A 24,228-nucleotide genomic window follows, 5' to 3' on the forward strand; every position below is an offset into this window, starting at 1 on the left:
CGGGGAAGCTCAGGTCCGCCAGAAATGCACGCCGGCCTTTGCCGGCCGCTGCATAACCTTGCAGTCGCGTTCCTTTACAAACGCGTGTTACGGACGTTTGTCCCTCAGCGACGGGCAGCCCTTCTTGTCTGTGTCAGCGCCAGCGTGCGTGGAGGTCCTGACGGGGCGGCGGGCCCGGGGGCGCTGCGCTGCCAACGACGCCGTTCCTCCAGCCCCTCGTGCCCATGGGGCTTCTGCTGCGCTCGCAGCGTTTCAGCTTTGCGGGGAGTTCGGTTGGTGCGTGTCCGTGCGCGCGCGCGCGCGTGGCCGACCGGCACGGTGTCTCGTTCTTTTCTTAGGGGAGCCCTAGGTCAATGTGAAGAGCGTGTCCCGAACGCTCCTCTGCAGTCTTAAAGATCTGTTTGTTTGTTTTTCGCCCTCTGCTCTGGTGCGACGCGGCAGACGATTTCCACGTTTTCACCAGATGTTTCTGAACGGTCCAAGCCGTACGGGACGGTAGCAGGCTTTCCACCTGGGCAGCCAGAGGCCCGCAGCCAGCCCGGCGGGCGAGAGGCCGCGCGCCCGCGCGGCGGCTCGCCGTCGACGCAGCCGCCAGCCGCAATACTTTTCTTTTTTCCTAGATCTTACCCGGTTTTAAACATAGGAAGCGGCTGCAGCACTTGACTGGGTTTTAACTTTTTCTGTTCTGATATAAGCAGCTTTAATCAACGTAAAGGTTTGCAGTCAGTGTAGGTTCCTGCATTTAATAAAGGGCGAGCTTTTTTTCTTTTCTTTCTTTTCTTCTTTCTTTTCATCCCTTATTTTGCATTCTGCCGCGCTCAGTGAGCGTTTAATCCCTGCCCTTCTGTCTGTTGAGATATTATGTTTTTTTAATAGTGCTTGTTTATGACTAAGGTCAAAGACAGTATTTCAGAACAAAAATTAGACTTAGTTCATAATTGAGTACATATGTATGTTACTGTTTATTTTTATAGTTTGCTAATTTATTTTTAAACAGCTCAGTTGAGCCAACATGTTTATAGGTCTGTTTATCACATGTCTTGCCAGTCGGAGTGCTACAAGACACGTGCTTTTCAATAGCACAGATCCTAAGTTAAATTAGATAATACCGTCAGGTAGCAATTTAATTATATTAATTGAACGTTTAGGTTGAAACGTAGTCTTGCAAAGGCTATAATGGGATGCACTTATAAGGGTCTACACATAAATCTTGGCATTTAAAACGTGATTCGGGGCTGCTGACAGAAAAACGGAGCTGTATCCAGTGTTCCTGAGAGAGCAGCGGGGAGGTTTTTCCGCCAGCGTTCACCGTTACGGCTTCGTCGTTAGTCCTGAGCCGAACAGCGAGGGAACAGCGAGGGAGCGCGCCGACGGCCGGGCCGAACGCCGCGCTCGCTTTGAAAGCGGAGGTTATGGCGGCTGGCCGAGGCGGCCGCCTCCCGGGCCGACGGCGCCGACAGCGAAGTCTCACGGTCGCTCCCGCGCTCCCTCGCTCTGCCCGCGCCGCCCCGGCTGCTGCCGGCTGCGCCGCCGGGTGAGGCCGTCCGCGCGTCGGGGCCGCGAGCGAGCGAGCGTCCTGCCGCGGCGCGGCGCTGGGGCCGAGCTCCTTCCCTTCCCCGGCGGTGGCCGTCGCAGGCGAGGGCTGTGCCTCGCCGCGGCCCGTTTTCCGGCGGGTCTGCGCCGCTCCTTGGCGCTGTTTGAAGTTGCTGTTGGCTTCGCCGGCTGTGGCTGGGCGCTGCCCCCGCCGGTTGTGCTCCCGGCCGTAATTGGTCCTTGCTGTAGCGGATGGCCGTGAGTCACTGGGCGCAGAGCGGCGCCGTCGCCGGTGACGCCAGCAGCGGGGCAGGTGCGCGGCCTGCTTGCCCGCGCTCGGGCAGAGGGCAGGTTTGCGCCCGTTGCTGGGGTGAGGAGAGCGTGGGTGCAGCCGGGAGGAGGAGCAGCCCCCGCGGGGAGCCCTGCTGGAAAGGTGCGGGGGGAGCGAGCGCGCGTGCATGCGTGCACACAGGGGAGCAGGAGCTGTGAATGAACCACGTTTTCCAGCCCAGATGTAGATTTAAGCCTCAGTGTAAACATTTTCGAATACTGTATTGTCAGGAGAGCGAGAGGGAAAATTCTTCAGTTTGATAGTGCCCAAGAATAGCAGACTTGGTTAGGAAAGGACAGGAAAAACTGCTCTTAGGCTGTTTGGTTTTGCTTATACCAGCAGCTTCCGAACGCGCCGAACTCCAAGCAAAATATTAACAAAAGACGAGCAGGCGGGATGCTTTTCTGCCCGGCCTGCGTTTCTAGAGAGAGCGAGGCTGGGATCTCTGTAGTTCGTGTTAGGATCTGGAGAGCTGAGTGCGTCTAGTTTCAAAAGAAAATATTAATAAAAGTAAAAGCAGCAGGAGGTCAGAGGTTGATTTTTATCACAGCTCAAAGACAGATAAGGGGTGGCCAGAGGAAAGTTACGGCTTGTGCAACGTTCTTGTTTCAAGATTGGCAATCTCCTTTTCTTTATAGCTGAACGCTGGGAAGGATGAAGTGGTAACTGGGAAGGGAAAGGCAGATGGGGAGAAAGGCGAGGGGGTGAGCAGGGAAGCACCAGAAGACTGCGTGCGCCCCTTCATTCTAGCTGCTCCATACACGTCTTCCGAAAGAGGATTGTTTTCTTTAGGAAAACGCATTCCGAATTAGCAACCGGGATCGTCTCCCACGAGGCCGTGCCTGGGCTTCTGCTGGGCACTTCTGCTGTCTACTGGGAGTCTTGTCGGTCCAAACTAAACTGAGAAGAGACCTTTGCCCTGCAGGGATGTTGTAGCTGATGCTGGATAATGCTGTTAAGGGTTTTTCAGAGTAGTGCGTTTAAATCCTCAACAATATCCAAGACCTAAACACCCAGGCAGTGGAAAGCATTAGAAGATAAGCTGGTTGCGAGCAGATCCCTGGCAGTTCTCAGGCCTTCGTATCACGAATAAATAAAGAAAATAAGAATCAGAGCTCAGCCCTGGCTATTCCCATCCATTTTGTAGATAAGCTTGTGAGTGGGGAGTCCAAACCTCTTCCTGGTGCTTATGTGTGTTGGGATGGTCAAATGATTTTTTTTTTTTCTAAATTACACATTTGCTGTGTATGCGATCTCTCAGGACTAATACTCTTCCCAGCAAAGGCATGGCTGAGGCAGGGGCATGGGAGCAGGCAGGAATAACTGTGCAGATCCAGGCAACTGCAAACCTTTGAAGGACCCAATGGTTTAGCAGACGGCTGAGTAGTAGCAGTGTTCTTCTACCCAGTGTAATGAGTTGCTTTCCCCAGCCTGTAGCTTTACTCGAGCTTTGTGTATGACCAAAGTTTCATCCTCTGGCCTTTTTTACACCTGGGCTTAACGCCAGTTCAAGACACTGGCAGTGTCTACATTAGCAAGTAATTTGGTATGGCAGGAGTGGCTCACTTGATAGCACAGCTAGCCTACTTGTGTTTGGGAATTATACTTTGGCCAAGCTGTGGTCTGGTGGCCTTGAACCGAACTCATGGTTCAAGACTGCCTGCAGGACCGGTCATTGTTCTGGGCGCTTAGGCCTGCAGCAGGCGTTGGAGTGTGTTTGGCATGCTCCTGAAGTGAAGCCTTCCACTTAGTTTCTCTTGCAAAGCACTTAATTAATGTCCACAAAAACTCTTCAGTCAACTGAACCAAAACATGATAAATGGGGACAATCAGGGCACCTGCTCCAAAAAATAATGCTGGTGTAGATATAGCCAGTGGTGTCCTGTGCTAAGGCAAAACAGCAAAGACAAAAAGAAGAGAGATTTTCCTCCTTGTGGAGACTATGTAGGTGGGGTCTCCTGATCCAGGCAAGAGACTTCCGTGTCTGCATGAGAGGTTTTCATGAGTGTGGCTATACTAAACTGAGGCTTGAAGAGTAGATAGATAGACAGAGCCTAGAAGAGTAGAAGGGGATGCTATCGTCCATGCTTGTTTAAGCCAGAGGGATCAGTAGGTAAAGGAGTGTACATTCAAGAATACATTCAAGTGTTGCCACAGTCTGGGTTCTTAATGACTGGCCTGTTGAAGCTGTTTTCCATCTTCAAAGCCACAGACTGTAACAATTTCTCCCTTGTCATCTATACTGTGCCTTTTGTCTACCTGTAGTCTTGAAGGGCTAACACTTCCCTCAGAAGAAAAAGTTTCTCATTTCCAGCCTGTTGTCACCAGGTGCAATTTCCAGCCTTACCTCCAACACAGGCTGGAATAACTGAAAGGATGTATTTTTGCTCTTTAAAAAAACTCATTTCAAGATGTTTAAGACCGTCCCTTGCATTTTATATAGTGATACAAAAGACAAGTAAAAACAATCAGTCAACTAACTCCAGATGTTCCAACACAGTCAAATCAATGAGAGTTATACAGAAGTAGGGACTCATCCATCACATATGCAACATCTTCATGAGAAGGGAGCAAGGATCAGTACTGTTACAGACTGTATTGAAACAGCGCCTGTTGCTGTGGTACAAACCCATTCTGAGTGGGACTGTGAGCTTCTGGAGAAGTCCTGCAGTACCTGAATCCAGTATCAAGGATTTGATCCACAGTATGTAGTTTCTGCAAGAAACTGCTTCACTCCTCTTCGCTTTGCATATTGAGAGCTCTCTAGCCTCCTAATAAGCCCGAACCTGCTGGCGCCAAAAGTTCAGGCCCTATTCTGTTCCCACTGAAATCATTAGAAATGCTGCTGTTCAGGTCAGCGGGAACCCGGTGGTTGGGTCACTCATCACAGATAGCTCTGAAGCTTGATGGGTCACAAAGTTTGTCCAGTGAATTCTGCTCAGGGAAAGTAAGTGGTCTATCTCTGCCTTGTGAGCGGGAAGGAAATTATAAAAGACAAGTGGTTGCTGTGGACGTTATCAGGGAGACATTTGGAGAACCTTCCGGAAAGAACAAATAATGTTAGGATGTGGGTCTTCAAGTTGAAGTGCCCCTAATGAACTTGACATTCAGAGCGGCTGGCATTTCTGGAAAATGAGACTTTGTAGAAAGCCAGCCCCCCAAGATGGAAAACCCAAGATCTCCAGTTTCTCCTCCATCTTTCAGATCAAAGGTGTAGATTCCCTGTGGCCAGGTATGTGCACTCTGATGGACCTCTGAGGTGGGGTCCTACCCCAGAGGCCACCTGGCCTTCACTGAAAAGTACAGCCAAAAGTGTTTACATGACATGCTTTGAAGTATATAAAGAAATGTTTAACTCTGTTAATAGCATTTGCTTTCTTTTCTTCTCTCTTTCCCCACAAATCTGCATTCTTAAAGGGGCTTGATTTGCATGCGAACGTGGGGAGGCCGTTTGTTCCATCATTTGGCAACTTGTGACTAACTGTCTTAAATTAAAACTCCGTGAGTGGGTTTTCCCATCGAGTCTCTTTAGTTGTAAATAACTGACTGATTTTTTTTTCCCTTTCTGATTACAAAAGCTCACTTCTGGCCTGAGACCAACCAGGGAGATTTTCTGTTGCAAAGGAAAAATTTATAAAAAGTTGTAAGCATTGAAAACAGAGGGTGACACTGAAAGTCTGAACATAAACTTAAGTTACAGCAGCCACTACCAGGTGATTACCATAATGCAGGGTACTTATTCCTCCGCTCTAGGTTTCCAAATGCTTGGGAATGATTCCAGCTTGTTTGGGCTTGAGAACAAAATCTCTCTGAAATGTATAAGTCAGGATGGAAGGGATCCAGTGATCTGCATGAAGTTGCACAGCACCATCCCAGTGCTGAAGGATTATTTTAATGGCTAAGGCTAACTAATAAGGCTAACATCTGATAGCGTTTCAGTATAAATGTTTGCAGACAGAGTTCAAAATGGTTATTTAAAAATGATCAGTCATGGCCTAAAACCTGGTTTGTTTACTTATTTTAGGAACAAGAAAGAGATATAGAACTACTGTATTAAGGATGCTGAATTGATCCCTGCTTTGGGAGCAGATTGCAGTATTATTAAATTGAAGAGCATTTTTCTTCACATCTGACTCTGCTGACATCATTGTGAACAAAACCGTTGCAATCTGGACTATGACTGACAAAATTGGTATCCTAGAGAACAGCTTCATACATCGTTTTTGGAATTTGCAGAGGTTTATGCAACCTAAGGTGTGAGACTTAAGCATGGAAGCAGATAAACACACTCTGTGAATGGTCTTCTGCTCCTTGCTTCATTTGTGAGGGGGGATCTGTGTTTGCTAAGATCTTTTTTCCTAGTCTTTAAGGGTAGTCTTTAAAGGACTCGGAGCTATATTGTCTTTACAGTAATGAGGCAGCATGACATATCAGTCGTGGGAAATCTGATAGACTTGTAAGACCCTGGGAGGGTAGAAAATTACTTAATTTACTTTGTGTGCAGTAGTCTTAATTTTCAACTATTTGAACAACTGATTGCTGGGGCAATCATCAGATCTTCAGAGTTAAGATGTTTCCTGCTGGAATGGAATATTAGCTAAATCCGCTATGGATTGTGATGACAAAATGGAGTGATTGCGTGTGTCCATCTCAGAGTAAAGAGAAGATTAAAAACAAATCCCTGAACCTGAGCCTCATTGCTTTTTATTTTTCCGGGAAGGGTGAGGCAGGTGAAGTTCACATTGTCTCGCGGTTAATTATCAAGATTGAGAGCTGGGACTCCACAACTCTGATCCTTGCTCAGTCAATGAGTCCATCAGTTAGGAACAGAATCCGATTTCTTTACAAGCTGCTGAGAAGCCTTTTGCTTTGTGACTAGTCCGCTCGATTCCTGTGGTATTTGCTCATTGTGGGTAAAAGCGATAGAATCTGGCAGTGGAATTACATTATGTCTCAGGTGCTTTCTTTCCAAATTAGTAATAATCCTATATGTTTTCCACCCATTTCACGGAGACTTAGGGCCAGATTCTGCTACCCTTGTGATGGGAAAGTCCTCTTTTTGTGAGCAGATGGCTGAAGCTAATGGGACACTTTCCTCAAGGAAAGTGTTACATAGGACTGAGGGATTAGAAACTTGTCCTTCATTAGAGTTAGGTGTTGCAGTGCTTGCACTGTGGGCCAGTCCTCACATGAATGAGTTTTCCCACTGATTTAGGTGAGAGGTGCCTTATGTAGGTAGCTGCTCATCAGCCTCGTCAAGAAACTCATGTTCTGCTCGTGGAGCAGAAAATAGCTCTAGTGCAAATGTAGAGTGAGGCGCCTCCTCACACGAAGAAGGGTGATGGGACCCAGTTTATTCATCACGATACGGCTTGTACTAGAGCAAAAATGACAGCAGACTGTATGAAAACTGTATGTGCCATTGAAGAAAATATTTGTAATTGTTTAGAAAGGAAAATGGGCGTGAATATTAAGAGACCTTGTCCTGCCTTTCTGTGCCAGCAGAAAATGAAAAATTCAACGTGAATATATTTTCTTATTAAAAAAAAATCTGGACTATAAAATGCAATACTAATTTATGAAGGCTGAGAGCTGAGAATATTTAATTACAACTGCAAAGTACAAACATTTCCTAGCAAGCATTCATTGTGTTAATAATAATTAATTAATTTTCCTTGGCTAAAATGTATTTCCTGCTCATGTTCTTTTAGTAGGCTGGAAATCTGATTCCAGTTTTTATTTTATTTTGCTGAGAGCCACCCAGAAAGTAAGGATGTTAGAGGATGGAGACTATTTATATAAACAGAGCTTTATGTTACACTATATAGATCACAGCATTGGGGCTTGCATGATTTTGTTTAGCCGACTTTGCAAACTGAGGCAAGGACTTCAAGCAGATCAGCTGATTTAGAAGGACCTAGTATTTGACTGCTACAGTGATAAGTGCCTGTACAAATATTTATACAATTCCAATAGTCTTTTGAATTGCATTATTACAACACAAAAAGCTGTCACATTTCCAGGGTTTCTGAGGCATACTTCTAACGGCTTGCATACATTTTGCCAGCGTATGCAAGTGAGCTGTGCTTGTGCTCTGAGCTGCCTGGATGCGAGCCATCCGCGAGGCGGAAGCAGGGGAGGTGCTGAGCCCCTGCAGGACAGAGCCCGAGCTGATAAGCCCTGCTGAGAGGCTGGGTATATTAGTTCAGGCTTAGCACTGAATTTATGCAGTCACGTGGCATCAGGCGGACTCAGAACGGTACAGTGAGATGGCACGGGCTCTGAGTATGGGCAGAGCGAGATCATACCCACCTGCAAAGGATGGTATAGATGCACCCCGAGGAATTTGGGGCAGTTTCTTCCCCTTCCTGTGATGTCACTCCTCACCTGCATCACTCACAGAGGGACTGACCCAGAAAGCCCTGCTGCTAGTTGTGGGAGTCTTTCCGTCGACTGACCTTTGCATTGGGCTCCATGTGAGAAAATGCCTGTCATCCCCCAAAACAAGGAATTAGGAGGTGGAAGCATTGTGTTCGCTTACGTGCAAGGGGGGTGTGCAGAATCAAATGTAAGGGATTTTGGACTGGGTGTAGAATATACATCATCTCCTGCCTATTCTATGGGAAATTAGTCCAAAACATCTGTATAGGTGGGTAGTCCGGTGTTGCTAAATTTTATGATTTTATCATGATTCTCAGCAACTGTCATTTTTCTTAAAGCTCCAGCTCTTGGAGTCGTGGGATTACATGGTAACCTACTAGCACTCCTAGCTCCTGAAAAAAAAACTCGGAAATGTGATTTAAGTATTCCCTTAGGACTGAAAAGTGAATGAATCACTAAAGAAAAAAGTCTGCTTTTCACGATCCTTAAGCCAACATCTAAACTGTCTCAATGCAGGCAGAAGAAAACTTCCTAACTGGGAAGTGGGAGCTGGTGGATCAAATACAAAAGGATGAGATTCATACTTCTGAGCAGCTCATAGGATTGAAGGCTCTCTTATATAGGGAGATTTTTAGTCTAACTTTCTCCTGTAGGACTAGATGATTCTTTAGGCTTTATTCTTCCACTCTTCCTCAGACAGAAGCCCTGTTGTGCCTGGTTTGCGTCATCCATGTAACTCCATTAACTTCAGCAGAGTTCCCGTTGGTTTTACATAGTCCAAGCTTTTCCTAACTAAAGGCTTCTGGAATTTATTTTTATATCTTAAGACAAGCTTTGGTCCAGCTGTTTATGCTGCATTTCAAATTAAAATGCTATCTATCTGTGGTGTCAAAAATTTTGCCACAGCAACTATTTGTCATGTTATAGGGGTTATGGGCTTAACTCTGCTTGCATTTCCAACAGCCTCAGCCCGCAGTTGCTTCCATGAAGCCGATGGAATTATTCCGGATCTACACAATCGACAAGAGTTTGAGTCTCTGATAGAGAAGATGATAGGCTTTCCAAAAGTACCTGAATGTGAGTGTAAGACTAGATTCCCAGCCCAATGTTTCAAGCGCACAGTAGCAGCCAAGCAGATAACATCTTTAAGATAAAAATCCTACATTTTCCAAGTAATAAATATACAAAACAATACGCATACAGATGTACAGCACAGAAGTAAAGGGTAATTAAAGGATACGGTAGGAGGGATATGATGGCGGGTATTTGCCTGGCTGTTCTCTAAGCATGCTGTTGAGGTGGCTACATACAAAGGCCACTCTTCCCGCTCCTGCTCTGCAGCCAGAGGAAAGAGAGACACTGTCCCAGAGGTGAGGTGGGGCAGGTCAATAGGTGCCCAAAAGCAGGCCGAGCAAGTCCCGTCTTCTAACATGCAGGTAGCGGTTGCCTGTCATATTGCCCACTAAGGTATAAGACTAGGAATTTGGAAAAAGTTTGCAAGATTGTGGACCCAGAGTCCAGGTTGCTGTGGGCCTCGTGGTGCTTCATCATCAGAGCCCAGAACAGCTTTGCTTTTTAGGGGTAGGAGTATGCATCTTTCCAACAGCTGTTCCTATATTTTCTGAGGTTTTGAAGAAGTGGAGTCCTTACTTCACGCAGTGCAGCATTTGAGTGTTTTTAGGACTTATTTTTCCCCAGAGAAGAGTAACAATCCCATGAAGCAAGGAAGGAAGGAAGCAAGGAAGGAAGGAAGGAAGGAAGGAAGGAAGGAAGGGCTTTTTTTCCCCAGAGAAGAGTAACAATTCCATGAAGCAAAGAAGGAAGGAAGGAAAGGAGAGGAGGAAAGAAAGGAAGGGAGGAAAGAAAGAAAGGAAAGGACAAAAGAAAGGAGGAGAGAAAGGAGAAGGAAAGAAAGCAGGAAAGAAGGAGGAAAGAGAGAAAGAAAATTGCTGTAGAATTCCTGTCTAACAATTCTTAAATTAAAAACATGTATGATACATAATTTATAAATGCGTCACACTTGCCTCAGTCCTGGCCTCCTAGCGTGGTGTCCTAGATTTCGGTTCAGGGGCCAGCCCTCCAGCAGCCTTTTACTCTAGGTAGCACAGAGCCACCGGCTGTCCTGAAGAGATGCCCCACTGAGTGCAATTCATTTATATACAGTGAGTTCAAACCCATGAGGCTGTTTCATCTGTGTCACCAACTGCAGTGATCCTATCTGCTGCCGCAAGCTCGGCTGGGTTAGCCAGGGTCAGCAGCTGGTTGTGAGCCGGATGCTCATAACCGGACCGGATGGATCGAGTGAGTCAGGGAGGAGGCAATCTCCTTTGAATCAGTCCTGATGCTCTTGATAAGGAATAAACCCAGGTTTGTCTCGAAGTGCGGTAATTAGATGGGACGACCGTTCCGGCCCTGTCCGTACAGCACCGAACGTAATGGGATCCCTGCTTTCTGAATGGGGCAGCGTCACTGTGGGAACGACACGACACATAACATCCACAGTGCGGGCAGCCGGATGACGAGAGCATTAACCCTGTTTTTCTGATCATGTTCTAACAGGCATAGCCCAATTCTTGAAATTTCACCTGAACGCATTATTTCAGAATCATCTAATCCTGCCACAAAGTGTGGATTGCAGTGTGCTGTGCACCACTGTGCCCCAACCTGGAGGTAGCTGCATTTCTTCAGCGGTTGAAGTAATTCCTCTGCATCCAAAGTTATTAGAGCCATCGTGGGGCACGCTGATAGCAGTGCGCTCTGAAAGGCTCGGTCAGGGTGAGGACGATGAGGGCTGCTTTTCTGGAAGTTCTGGGGTTGTGCCTAAAAATGCCTGATTGGCTCAAAGGGCTGTGTGTCTTTTCTTGGTGGCCTCTTTTTTAGCTTCCTGTTGGGATATGCTCTGAAATTTAAAGATCCCAACTTTGGAGCAAGCAGAAGGAAATAGTAATTGCTAAGGGCAATTTTAACGTGTTACTATTAATTCTTTTTTGGGGGAAAAAAAGAGATCTGGGTAGTGCTACAGCATGTGTAACGTAGCTGCGTGGACCAGGAGCAGTTTGCTTGGTGCCAGTGGGCGAGTACAGGCAGCGTAGCTGGAGTGGACAAGCTTTGAACTGGTGTGTCATCTCTGTTGGGTCCTGTTTGCTCTGCAGGAACTGGGAGGCGCTGGGCAGCAGCTCTGTCGTTCTCTGGATACGCATAATGGCAAGACACAACTTCACGCGGAGAACCCAAAGTGGGGGCTGTAGAGAAACATCCGTCAGTGGGGTTTTTATAAGCTCAGCCTTAAAAAAGAGGGGAAAACAGGGCAAAGTGCACAGGTACTTAAAAATGTGGAGCGTATAGTGCAAGGAGCTTGCAGGCCAGCTGTATTTGTGCCCCTGGAGCTAGTTAAAATGCGTACAGGTCTGATCCTGAGAAGTGCTCGTTAACCACAACTCCTGCTGAAGTGAACAGGAATTACAGGTGTTCCGGATGTCACAAGGACCTGCTGCAAGGGGATGGATCCTGCCTGGTGCGACTTGTCCTAGCTGCTCTGATTTTGGTATCCTCCAAGTCTGTTTCTAAGCCGCAGGGAAGCCCCGAGTGTGGTACCTGTCAGTAGGATCTCTCTATGGCCAGAAGGTCGGACAACAGCAAAACTGGCGGGTGAAGAAAGTCAGCAGAGGAAACCCTCCTGCTAAAGTGAGGGACCTGCCTTTTCCCCAAGGAACGGGTCTTTAGAACTGACCCTTCCTTATGAAAAAAGCCAAACCCCAGATCTCAGTTCTGCGGTTTGTCCCCAACTCTGGTATTTGCATACTTGTCTCCTGTATGCATCTTATTACAGCACACGCACAAGCACTTCTGCAGGGTAGAAATAAAATGTATAAATATGCTTGCACGTATATGCAAACGTACCCGTAGTTATCTATGTGAAATAGAAAGCTGAGGAAGCATTGGAGTAGGTAATTCTGTTTCTTCCGTCTTGACGGTGATCACAGCCGTGTGGTTGCCTACTGCCGGACCGGGCAGGGCCAGCACCAGCAGCAAGCTGTGCCTCAACGCTGAATTGCTGGTGCCTTTTTGACGCCAAGGCGCTTGCAGTATTTTACCTTTCACGGCCGGGCTGCCTGCGCGCCGAGCGTGTGTGGACACACACCGCGGTGTTGTAAGCGCGGTTGCTAATTGTGTGGGAGAGTTAGTTCCACTATTATGCAAACTCTGCTCCCAGTTCTGACACTCGGTATTAAATACCATTAGCAGCCTCGGCAATGAAACGTTAAATAAGCTTTAGAAAATTGTCTTTAATCACAGTGGAGATCTCTCGCAGCGAGAGCTTTTCTTTGCCTTATCTGGTGGCTGGGGCGCAGGCCTAGGAGCAAGGACCGCGGCTGGTTCGGCCGGAGCCACCGCGACTCGGCTTCCCTACCTGCGCCGTCCACCTCGCGCGAGGTGGCGTTTGGGGGCTGACGAGTTCCCATCCGGAAAGTGCTGTTTGAGGGCCGAGTATTGTGACTCTGCGGCGAATTTTAATGTATCCGTGCTTATTATTAGCGTGTCGCAGTAGCAAGGTGTGCTCGCGTGGATATATTAGGACGAATCCGCTCCCTCCGAAGGCGGCGGAAAGCCTGCAGTAAACCCGTGGAAGGAAATAACGTGGCCATTTTTTTGAAAAGGCGAGATAAGCATTTCTTATTTGAAAGGAAGCCAGAGGTACTTTGTCTAGCAGCGAGGAATCCAGACTACCTCACTGTCCGGGGAAATTAGCCTTTCGCTTTTGTTGTGAACAATTAGAGTGCAGAAACTTCAGCTCCGTGTTAATGTGGTCGCTGGAAGCGGTCTGACTGCAAGACTTGTTGCTAGCGCTTTGCTGCACGCCTAGTAGGCGATTCCAGCCACAGTGACTGCGCTTTCCCTAACGTGTTGGTTTTCTGTGCGTTGGAAAGGTATTTTTGATGCAATTGGACTGTTTACCAAAGGGAACGAAAGCCAATAGGACGACGGCTGTCATTTTAGAATTAAAAAACAAAAACAAAAGTAAATAAATGACTCGGGGTATCTCTCTTCCTGCGTGATTGTCTTATGTGTTCTGACACCCTCAAAGCAGCCTGGCATCGTTGGCCGTATGCAGCCCTGGTGGCCACCCTTTTGCAGACCGAGCTATTGTCGAATGCATTGCCTAAACGTGCCCGTGTCACATTGCTTAACGTGATGAAGATTTGACCGTCTGTTTATTAACGGATAAGATTGTCAGCCTCCCATACAGCGTGTAGTAGCTGGAATACGTAACTCCTGCGGTTTTCAACTGTACTTATCAAGGGTGGGGACTATCTGTCTGAGGAGGGTGTTCCTTCTAATCAGTAACTTCACATGCCAATATCACAGAGATGTGCGGAGGGTAAAGGCTCTTCTTCTGCATAACAGTTTCTTTAGTGAGGCTCAGGAAGAGGAGTCGTCTAAGGCACGGCTGGAAAGTTAAAAGAAACGTTTTGCTCAGAAAAAGAGAAGTGTTGAAAAGATCCCTAAATATCACGGAGAAAGGGTAGCAAGTGGGGACCTCACAGCCACCCCCTGAATTTTGGTATTAGTATTCACCATTAAAAGTGGAAGGAGTCAGCTCCTCCCAGTATTCTCTGCGAATCGACTTAGTGCCAGAAACCCTTCCTTAAGTCCTTTAGAAGTTTCTTCTTTTAAGGAAGAAGGGTTTCTTCGTTAGAGGAAGTAACCTGTCTGCTTCAGATACCGTTTTTCTCGACTTTTTTTTTTTCTTTTTTTAAATAGACGATCTGCCCGAGCGTGTCACTCGGAAGCGGTAGGAGCCCTACTCCTGACACTTCCCCTTCCGCTTGTGGCAGCGGGTTGCGAGCGGCGCTACCCGGGGCGGTTCCCGTAACGGGGAGCCCAGTTTGGCCTCCCGGTGCTCCAGCTGGAGGAGCCGGGAGGAGAACTAGGCAGAACGGCCTTTGTCACCAGCCAAACGGTGCCTATTGTCCGCCCGGCGGCCTTGAAACAATGCGAACGGCGCGCATTAGATACTTACTGGCTCTATTTAACGGCATCTCTTCCACTTATTAGAGTACATAATAGACATGGCTTTTTGGAGGATTTTTGCGGTGGGGTACAAAGGGTGCAGCGAGCGGGGCGCGCAGACCCCATTGTCTGGCAAGCAGGCGCGCTGGGGAGGAGAACGCTCCTCTGTTTGGATTTGAAATTGCCAGAACATCAATTCCGCCTCCTCTGCAGCACTTCCTCCTATAGCCGGTGTTTTGTTTTGGAACAAGTGTTGGTCAAACAAGCTTTTGTTTGTGGTCAGTCGCTTGGCACACAACAAAACTTCTGGTGGGGGACAATGAGGAAGCTGTTTTAGCGGCGGGCAGGGGCAGCTGGGATGTGACTGAAGAGGAATACTGATGTAAAGAGGGCGCCTTGAGCTCTGGAGGAGAAATAATATGGTAGAAATTAATTTGGAAGGATCTTAAGCAAATCTGGATACTGTAGTTACGTTGGAAAGGCGTAGAGGCTTCTTTTGGTTCAGCTGCCTTCCCCTGCTCCCAGTTCCCCGGCTGGCGCTCGTCTGCGTGCCTTTCTTTCAAGGTAACTGTTCTTTGGACAATGCTCCTTTAATTCCATCTTCTCAGACCCAGCTAGAAAGTTGGAGAAAATATTTGTAGCAGCATATATAAAAGGTGTCTCTCATGAAGAAGTAAACTATTTATGGCAATAACAGAGTTTAAAAGGAATTGTATAAGTGATACTGACTTCTTTGTCAGCAAAAATTGAAGCAAAAACTGTTCATAGATGACATTACCTAAATGACATTACATTCGTACGTCCTTTCTTTCCATTTCCTGTAATCCTGTTATGGCATTGTCCCATTATCTCAAGCACTGTCATCTTTAAATGCTGTCAAATCTTAACTGGATTGCCAAGGACGTAAGAGAAGAATCTAGGTGAACCTGATGGCAATTTCAAGAATACCATATATACAGTTGTCTCCCACCCTACCCCCGTATGGTGTATTTTCTGAGAAAACGCTCAGGTAAAGTGATGGCTCAAGTACCTTTACATCCTTTACTGCAATGATGTGTTTCCTTTTTATATTCTCTAAGGCCAACCAATACAGGTTTATTTCTAAACGGACTAAGCACCGTGCGTTTTCCAGGCGAGGCTTGATGGTCCAGCTCTTTGCGGCTCTGCTCTTTGGGCCTGACTCCCCTTGGCCGAGCGCGTTATTCAGCCCAGGGGTGGCGGTGAGCTGCGGGCCCTGCCAGCTCACCAGGCGCAGAGCGGCAAGCTCAGCACGCGCCGTGGGCTCGCCGGTGCCTGCTGGAGAAGATTCCCGTGCTCCCCTTCCTCGGGACGTGGCTGCTCCGAGCTCGAATTCACGGACTTTTGCAAAGCACTCCGAGAGCCTCGGACTTTAGGTGCAATTAAGTGCAACATTGCAGTGTTAACTACTATTCATGTTATTGCTCTTTTATTGTATTATTACTAAAAATGATGTGAGGCCAATTTCTTTTGCTCAAACCACGAATGTACTGCTGTGGTTTTAGACATAGCAGTGGACAGGAAGATGGAAGAATTAAAACTTGCGCCATTTACCTTTTGAAATATTCAGTGCTCTTAAACTTCAGGAGTGAGAAACACTCATGCTGAAGCAACAGCCTGTTTAAACTGGCGGTCCATATTGTCAGGTTAATAGTAATAATGATAACAGCGAGCTCCAGGGACAGGAACTGTCGTTTTGTTATCTATACGTGCAGTGCCTTGCTCCAAGGGGCGCTCGCCCCGATGGAGGCCCCGAAACGTGGCTGCAGTACAAATGACAACAATTAACCTGGGATACTCACTTTAGCCAACGTGCTGGCCGTACGTCTCCGGAGTGTACCCGGCGCTAGGTATTCCCCTGGGAGCGTGTGCTCGGCGGGGGCCCCCTGCGTGCCCAAAACAGAGCCGGGGAAGCGAGAGCCGAACCCCGCAGAGGCCACTGTCGCACCTCGTCCTGCGGCCTCTGTGGCACCCTGTATTTGTTGCCTGGCCCGTGGCAGCGAGAGCTCATTCATTTGCAAAATCTGAAGTTCCCGCTACTCCAGGACAATTAAAATGGTCCTTCTCCACCCATCTCCTTCCCCAGCCGTCTGTATTTGGGGCTCGGTCTGTCCTACAAAATTCCTTCTCTTGGAGACCCATCCATATTTGTGGCTGAAATTGTTAGCCCCATCCCCTGGCAGGTTCCCAAAATACCTATGGGGTATAGGGGGAGGGAGACTAGCAGCCCCCAGGGCTGTCGTGGGGCAGCCTAAATCCGTGCGGCTTGCGTGCAGCTTAGCGTCTCCCTGCACGCTGCCCTTAAGGGAGCAACGAGAGATTTTTAAGCGAGCTGATGGATGGGTACGGCGCTCAGGCTTTCTTCATCTTTCATCCGAGTCCTGCAGATGTGGGCTGTCTTCGCTAGCGTTAAGTAGGAGGGCTGAGGTCCTAGTTCCCTTTTTTGGTGTATTGTCAAAGTAAAGAGGTGGTGATGGCAAAGAGCCAGAAAGGGAAATCTCTCATGGATGAAGTGCATGAGAACTGCTCTCTGCCGAACAGCAGCTGCATTCATTTGGCCCAACACACGGTTGAGACAATACGAAGGCTGAGGTTTTAGTCTCAGTGCCGTTAAAGAGCAGGGCCTGGATCCGGAAATTTTCCTGCTGAGAAGCAGACCCTGGAGTAAGGTGGTAGTCAACCCAAGAAAGGGTATCTTAATATGTCCATATAGACGACACAAAAGATCGTTCAATTAATCAGTCTAGGTTAGGGCTTTTTATTGTTATCTGCTCCTGGTATCTAAGTGCTGGCAGTTACAACATTTAATTGCATTTTCCTGTAACAAAATGCTTATCTTGTGGAAAGATGGGATTCTCTACAATCTGTTTCCTATACTTGAAAACCTTTGTTTTCATTTCGCTCTTTACCATCAGCGAAGTCCTAACTCATGCTCTGAGGCCAGTCCTCTGTTCTTATCCTTCCCTGGTGAGTGGGCAAAGGTCTCCAACGCAGCTCTTCCCATTGGAAGTCAGCGCCTTTCTCCTCCTCATGGGCAAGTGGCACAAGCCCCGTCTCCTGTGCTGCTGAAAAGGATGACGCTTACCACCCCCGTTTTTGTAAAGTTACCGGGCACAGTCATTCTACCCTCTGCCCCTCATCAGGGCAAGGACAGATACCTTATCCGTGGGGGTAATACGCGCTTCCATGCTACAGGACGGGCTGCAGCCAGGCTCCATCGCGCCATCCTGACGGCCCTCTAACGCGGCTCCCAGCTGAAAGGTCTTAAAATTGAGTGCTCCTAAGGTGAACGTAATTTGTACGTCACTGCATCATTTGGCTAGTAAATTAAGTCCTTTTCTGGGTACTGGATGAGAATTTCTCTCTCCTGTCTGAATCTCTTGATAACTGAAGATCTGGGTGTAAAAACACTAACCACACTCAGGTCACTGTTTTTTTTTTAATCAGTCATAGCTTGGGGTTTTTTTCCTCTATGTGCGCAAGAACCATTTATAGCAGAGGTGGGTCGAGTTTGCCACTTATTAATCTCTCACTCGCATGTGGGTTGAATAGAGACACCATGCCTTTATCAAAAGCCAGGCTAGCACAAAGCCTATGCAAAATCATCATCAAATCCTATTAGAGGGGGAAAATATCTCTTAGATCATCTCATTCATTTCCCTGCCAATGCTAGACCGTTCATGATAGTTAATTTTCTAGTGTCTGCTGCTGACTCCCTCTGTGACTAGGTCTGTCATTTTGCCTTTGGGTTGTCACTGTAACTTTCACTATTTTTCTTGTATTTCCAAACAGGGCTTTGCAATTTCACTTGGTGGTTGCCTCCGGAAAAGATTTTCTGTACTTTGGCGTTTCTCTTTCTCCTGGGTTGTGCTGGAGAGTCACCTGAAGAAAGAGCCGCCGCTCTTGTCTTGCGTACACGTATTCATACTGGAACGTATTCCAAGAAGCACCTAGGCGAGGAGCCGCGTTTTGCGGGCCGCTGCGCGCCTGGCAGGCTCACTGCAGCTCTTGCGAGCTGGCGTTTCAGAAAGCCCCGCTGCTGGGCAACGTGGGGTGCCTGCCTAAACCAGGCAGCAGCTCCGGCGGCCGACGGCGGCTCGGACCTGTAGAATTTTGATGCTCTTTCGTAAATATACATGTGTTTGTAGAGATATATAACTTGTACCAATTAGTATGTGCCCTGCACTGTATATTATGCGCTATAAGTTGCTCCTTAGGCAGCTCCGGGACTCCTGATTCCTCACGTGGCGTTGCAAGAGCGAGGGCCGGAGCAGGGTGGCGCAGCCTGGTCCGCCGTTCCCTGGTGCAACCCGAGGGCAGCGTGCTGCTGGGCGCAGGCGCTCTGCGCGGCCGTGAGAGGGCTGCCGGCGGCCACCGGGCCCAAGGGGAGCACGCGCAGCCCCTTAAATAGTGGCCGTCAGGCCTGAGCAAGGGATTATTTTCTGTTACCCACCTTTGCTACGTGAGCGCGTTTCCAGCAGCGATTAGATCATTCGCTAGATGAATCACTCTCCACCTGCCGTTGTTGTCAGACGCAAGCAGCAAATACCCGCAGACGCGCGCGTGCACGCCCGCGGAGAAGGGAGGAGAAAGGAAAAAGAAAAAGAGGAAAAGGAGTGTGCTAACACACGCAAGTGCAAAATTTTCACGGCCTCCCGAGGGGCCGGGATTTGGCGTGCGGGTTTTGTTGACAGCGTCACCAGTTGTTTCTTGCGGCTAGAAAAAGGCAGCAGAGATGCCCTGAGAAAGGTGCATGCCGGGCCGGTCGTGCGCGGGCACTCGGCGCGGGGCACCCCCCGGCCTCGGCACCCGCCCTCCGCAAACGCGGTCTGCGCTGCAAGCGCGGCCTCGACGGAGGTGCAGGTGCAGCCACTCATACCTGCTGTAGAAATCAGGAAACAAAAATCTAAAAAGGAGGTTTCTGTTCCACAATTGCTGCAGTTTCAATACAAGCAAGGCAGTCTCTGTGAAACACTTCCCTTTCTCGTGAGCACTGCGCTGGCACGGTTTTAAATAAACCCGTACCCTCAAGTTCTGGACTGAATGTGACATCCACTCAGCGGCGGAAAAAAAATAATCATTTGAAACTGGAGCTATTTATAGCGTTAAGCAAATGCAGATTTCATCAGCGTTTGTTTAATATGAGGAAACGGCGTGTATGAGTACAGTAACCTTACTTGAAACTTCCTGCTGAAGCTGGCAGCGGTGATTGAATTCCCTGACACTGGGAAAGTCTGGACGGCCCTGCCAGCTCGCAGAAGGTCAGTCGAGCAACTGTCACACCGCAAGCATCAAAAGCACGAGCTGTCGATAGTGACCTGCATTTGCAGAAAATCTGAGGGCTTTCTAATTAACGGAGGATCTCTAAATTAGAGTAAAGCCGCTCGACAAGCCCCCTCATATGCCTTAAGTGTCAGGGCTCGGATGATCACTGCATCTAACAAGCGTCTGATTTTTAACAGTAGCTATGAGACTCAATCAACTCCTAATGGCTCGGTTTCAAAACGTTTCAGTGCATTTTTCATCTCCTACTCTGAAATTTATATTCTTTGTTCCCTGCTCAAATATTCTGGTGCTTTTCCTTAATTTCAGGCTTTTGCCTTGCAACGGCTCCTCGTCCTTAACTAGGCAGCTCATTGTTTGCCTTTTCTCGCGTGCGGCCGTCAGCCTCGGTTACTCGCTCTTCTTTCTAATCAGTAAGTTTCAGAAATTCTCTCTTTCTCCCCCCTGACGTATAGGCAGTGCTGTGGGGTTAACGGAATTTTATAATTAGAAAGAAAACCACGTTTAAACAGACCCCTGTGTAATAAGATCTGAAATGCGGTTTTACTTCAGCTTTAAAAGCCCTCTCCTTAAGATTGCAAATTCAGGTTGCAAATGCACCTGATCTTGACCTCACTCATGCTGTTTTTATGGTAATGTAACGCCGCCGATTTTGGCGATGGTGCTCCTGATTTACACCATGGCAAATGAGATCAAAACCTCATTTCGGCTATATTCATCGTTCGGGGAGAATATGCACGTTTAAACTGACTGCTGCCTGCACTCTCAAAGAGCTGCTGGGGAAACGACAGGGGGAACTTTGTCGGCCTGGTGCAAGCGTGTAACTCCCGCCGCTGATAATGAGACACACGCGAGGCGTGCTTAGGAGGATGGCAGGATAAACTCCTATGTAAGCAGTAATTAAGGACAGATAAATACCATTCAGGAGGGTAGAGAGTTAATCAGCAACTCTTAAAGACTTCCCTGCATGTGTTTATGTTCAACTACTTATCCGTATCTTTGTAATTATTCATGTGGAATAGAATATAAATCCCGGTGCCTAATTTTTCTTCTCAAAATTTCACGAAGTAATCAAATACTGAAGTGCATATTCTATTCCGGTGGTTTTATCAGTAAATCAAATTTTTATCATTTATCAGCAAAAGTTACATTTAAGCATCCTCACTGTAATGTTTGAAAGATGAACATTTGTTTCAGTGGGTACTGTGCCAATCAATAATCTTCTAGCTTGACTCAGCTATCAATTATTGCTGCAATTATTTGTCTAGTTGGATATTTAAAATGTCATCAGAAAGAGATGATTACATATTCCAGAAAGCAAGGCACTGTATAATCAGATGAACTGAATCCAGTTAAATGCAGTGTGGTACTAACCTGTCCTTCAAAGCTGAATTCTGCAGCCGCAACTGAAACAACAGCTTTCTGCATTATTGTAAGGAAACAGATCTTAACCTTGGAACACAGTATGTTATTGGGGTCGGGTAATACTCGGATAGAGGAGACCTTGCAAGCCTGGAAATTGAATCAGCCTTACTGACATAAAGGAGTTTTTTGGGGGTGGGGTGGGGAGGGGATGTAGGCTGTTTTTGCTGGATTTCATCTGCAAATCTATAAATAAGAAAATCCACTCTTTATCTTCCTTTCTGCGAATTTAAACTCTTGAGCCTGCATCACCAAATTTTCATATGCCCTTTTTGCATTCCTTGACTTGATATATGTATAGTAAATACTCTCTGTGCCCTGAGAATGCAATAAAGCTGTAGCAATTCTTGCAAGTCTTACATCCTCCAAACTTCAGATATCCTAAGTATTATATCATTTTCAACTTCAAGGATATCTGGACTGCGGAGAGGAGACCGAATAAACCGGAGGAGACCAGACAACTTTACGACACCTCCTAGTCCTATTTGCAAAGCAGAAAAAATTATCAGTTCTACTAATACTCTGTTGTGCGAGTTAGGAAGGGGAACGCTGTAGGATCTGGTTCAGCACTTGCTGTGCTTGCAACTCCATGGTGACATTGAACTTGCTCAGGGACAGAATAAACCTTTGCCTTCCTAACAGATGATTTGCAGACAGAGATGAAGTTTTGGGGGACCTGCCGTTCCCCTGACCTGCTTTGTCACTTTGGTTTGCTGCTATCTAAATACCATTAATTTGAAAGTGGAAGGAAAGTGAGCCAAAGGGGAAGGCTGGTAAAAGAGGGAGAGTCTGAAGAGGATCCATTTTGAGACAGAAAAGGTGGAATAACACTCTAAAGCTTTAGAGAGAGATATTCCCTTCCCTGAATCTGTGTTTGAAGTCTGCTCCATATGGCAAACCTAGCGTGAAAAGCAAGTCACTTTATCAGTACAGTAACAGTAAGTGAGGATTTAATACCCAGGTATTAGCACTGGGAAAAACCAAATGAGCTTGTGTATCACCTCCTGCGGCTGCTCCCCGCTCGGTGCCGTCGCTCGTGTTCGTGCAGCCCTGAAACCCCTCTGCAGCGGGAGCCTTCGCGGCCGCCTGGCGCCGCTGAGGCGAGAAGCCGGCGAGGTGCCGGTGGAGACCGCTGCGCCTCGGCCGGGGAGCGGGTCCTCGGCTCGCGCCTGCCTCGGCCAGCGGGCCAGCAGCGCGTCGTCCCCGTGGGCTGAAGCCGTCCTTGGAATAAGCCCGTTCGTTAATTTGGCTAAACGCGTGTCGTTGAGTAGCGCGTAAGCTGTGTCGCTCCGTGGCGCTGTGCGCGTTGCACAGCAAGTCTACAGAAAGTCTCAAAGTAAAGCAGTGTAAACACGGGTGTCTGGTGGGGTCTGGCACACGCGCGAGAGAAATAGCAGTTAACATGTGAAATGCAGCGTAGAATAAAATGAAGAAAGAGGTGCTGAACAGCTTCAGCTGTACGGAAACGCGGGGGCTCCAGCGTGCCTGTGAGCGCGCAGCGGTGGGAAGATGCCGCCGTCCCTTGTTCCTGCCTGGGAGCAGGGCTCCGCACGGCTTCGAAATGTCAGCGCCGTTCGATTTCTCCAGGAGCGCCCTGCGCCGTGGCGCCTTCGCGTCCCTCAGCCGCGTCCCGCCGTGCTAATTGGGTCGCAAAGCAGTCGCCGTTGTTCGCAGGCAGGCAAAATCGCGCCGTCGTGTTTGTCCGTCACTCTCTGTGCGTGGAAAAGATGCTCTTGCGTTGCGCACATTATAAATACGCGTTGCAGAGTAGCGTGTATGATACGCGCTGACCCTTGCCAGATATCACTCGCAAAGCTAAAGCGATGCAAAATTGTGATACAGGCCAGGAGAAATGCTGGAATTGAGGACGAAAGGCTAGAGATGGCTTTTTTGCACTTAGCCAACATTAGCTGTTACGTTCTCCATCGGTGTGGCGCGGGCGGCTTGGCGCCGACCGGTTTCTGGGAGCGGGGCCCGCGGGCGGTGGCAGCGACCGTCGGCAGCGCTCAGTCCCCGCAGCCTGCCCCAGCGCTTCACCTGCAGCGCGCCGCCTCTCGCATATTTAAAAAACAACTTTTTGATGTCTGCTCTGCCTTTTATTCAGGTTTAGCCACATAGCCCTCAGAAAGGAAGAAAACAAGAAGAGGAAAAGGGAGCCAACAGCAAGTAGAAAAGGAAACCATTCATCACGTTGGTGTATGAGAATGAATAAAATAACGTGGAACCTCTCTGTAGCTGTGTAATTACGCCACATTTAAAAAGTGAATTATTAACTTGATTGTCCCTAACAGCCATTGGGTAAATACATAATTATGGACTATTGAAACAAGGTATTGTTTACTGGATGGTCGGGTTAGACTTTGAAGGAGCTTTGATGCTCTGTCAGGTCAAGGCTGAGATGAGATTTCTTCGCTGGTGGGTCACTGGCCAGATAGACCTTCCTGGCTGCTGCAGGAGAAACCTGCCCGGTGCCGGTGCCGGCTCGGCCGGAGGGAGCAGCTTTCGCCAGGTGCGGTCACAGCAGCGTCGCTCCTGTTCATTAAACGACCTTGAAACCCTCATGCAGAGCGAACCTGACTTGTTTCGATGGGGAAGAGTCATATTTGTCAAGTTTAGGTAGGAAAAGTGTTGAGGTGGCGGCGGCGCCTGTGGGCTGGTGCTGCAGTGCCCGTGCTCAGGAGAGGCATCCCGGGAAAGCCTGGCAGCGAGGGAAGTGGAAATGAAACCTGCGCTTCTCGAACTTGGTTAATATTTTTAGACAAACTAGATAGTATCAGTGAGGAGTTCCTCCCTGCAGATCTGACGGTACTACGGTATAGCTCGCTGTTTAGATGCTGCCGCCAGCAGCATGGACGTTAATGGAATTACCTATGTTAGGCTGAACTCTGTTTTTACGTATTATCTGGTTTTGTCCATCACTGTAGCATTAGCGTATAGGGTACTTAGGCGTGCATGATCAATTCTTTTTTGCATGAGGGATTTCTTTAAAAATTTCTTCTAAAGCTGCATTTAAAGCACAGCATTATTTTCTGAATCTACCGCTCGCAATTTTGTTCTGTTCCTCGTTAATCAAGAAGTGACAGATTTCCACCCCCCCTTAAGTTCTAAAAAAGCACAAAATCAGTCCCAGCCCGATACCTTCCTTGCCAAGTTGGAGCTTGAAACAGTTTTTTTTGTGGCCAAATCATAATCGCCTTGAAAATGGTGACAGACTTTGAGGTCAGGCCAGTATGACTGGCAGCTCTGGT

General features: G+C 47.9%; 1 protein-coding gene and 1 long non-coding RNA gene across 3 annotated transcripts in view; one reads left to right on the forward strand and one right to left on the reverse strand.

Moving 5' to 3' along the window:
- Positions 1–24,228, forward strand: part of BCL11A (BCL11 transcription factor A) — a 90,157-nt gene that overhangs the window by 40,541 nt on the left and 25,388 nt on the right. The gene's annotated exons all lie outside the window — the stretch shown is intronic.
- On the reverse strand, positions 1,607–23,068 carry LOC138066886 (uncharacterized). The gene is made up of 4 exons (XR_011140528.1): positions 18,729–23,068; positions 14,268–14,871; positions 9,486–13,694; positions 1,607–2,806 (listed from the first exon to the last, which is right to left on the reverse strand). It is a non-coding gene; the product is annotated as an uncharacterized lncRNA (long non-coding RNA).

Source organism: Struthio camelus, chromosome 3 (genome assembly GCF_040807025.1).
Source record: "Struthio camelus isolate bStrCam1 chromosome 3, bStrCam1.hap1, whole genome shotgun sequence".
NCBI lineage: Eukaryota > Metazoa > Chordata > Aves > Struthioniformes > Struthionidae > Struthio > Struthio camelus.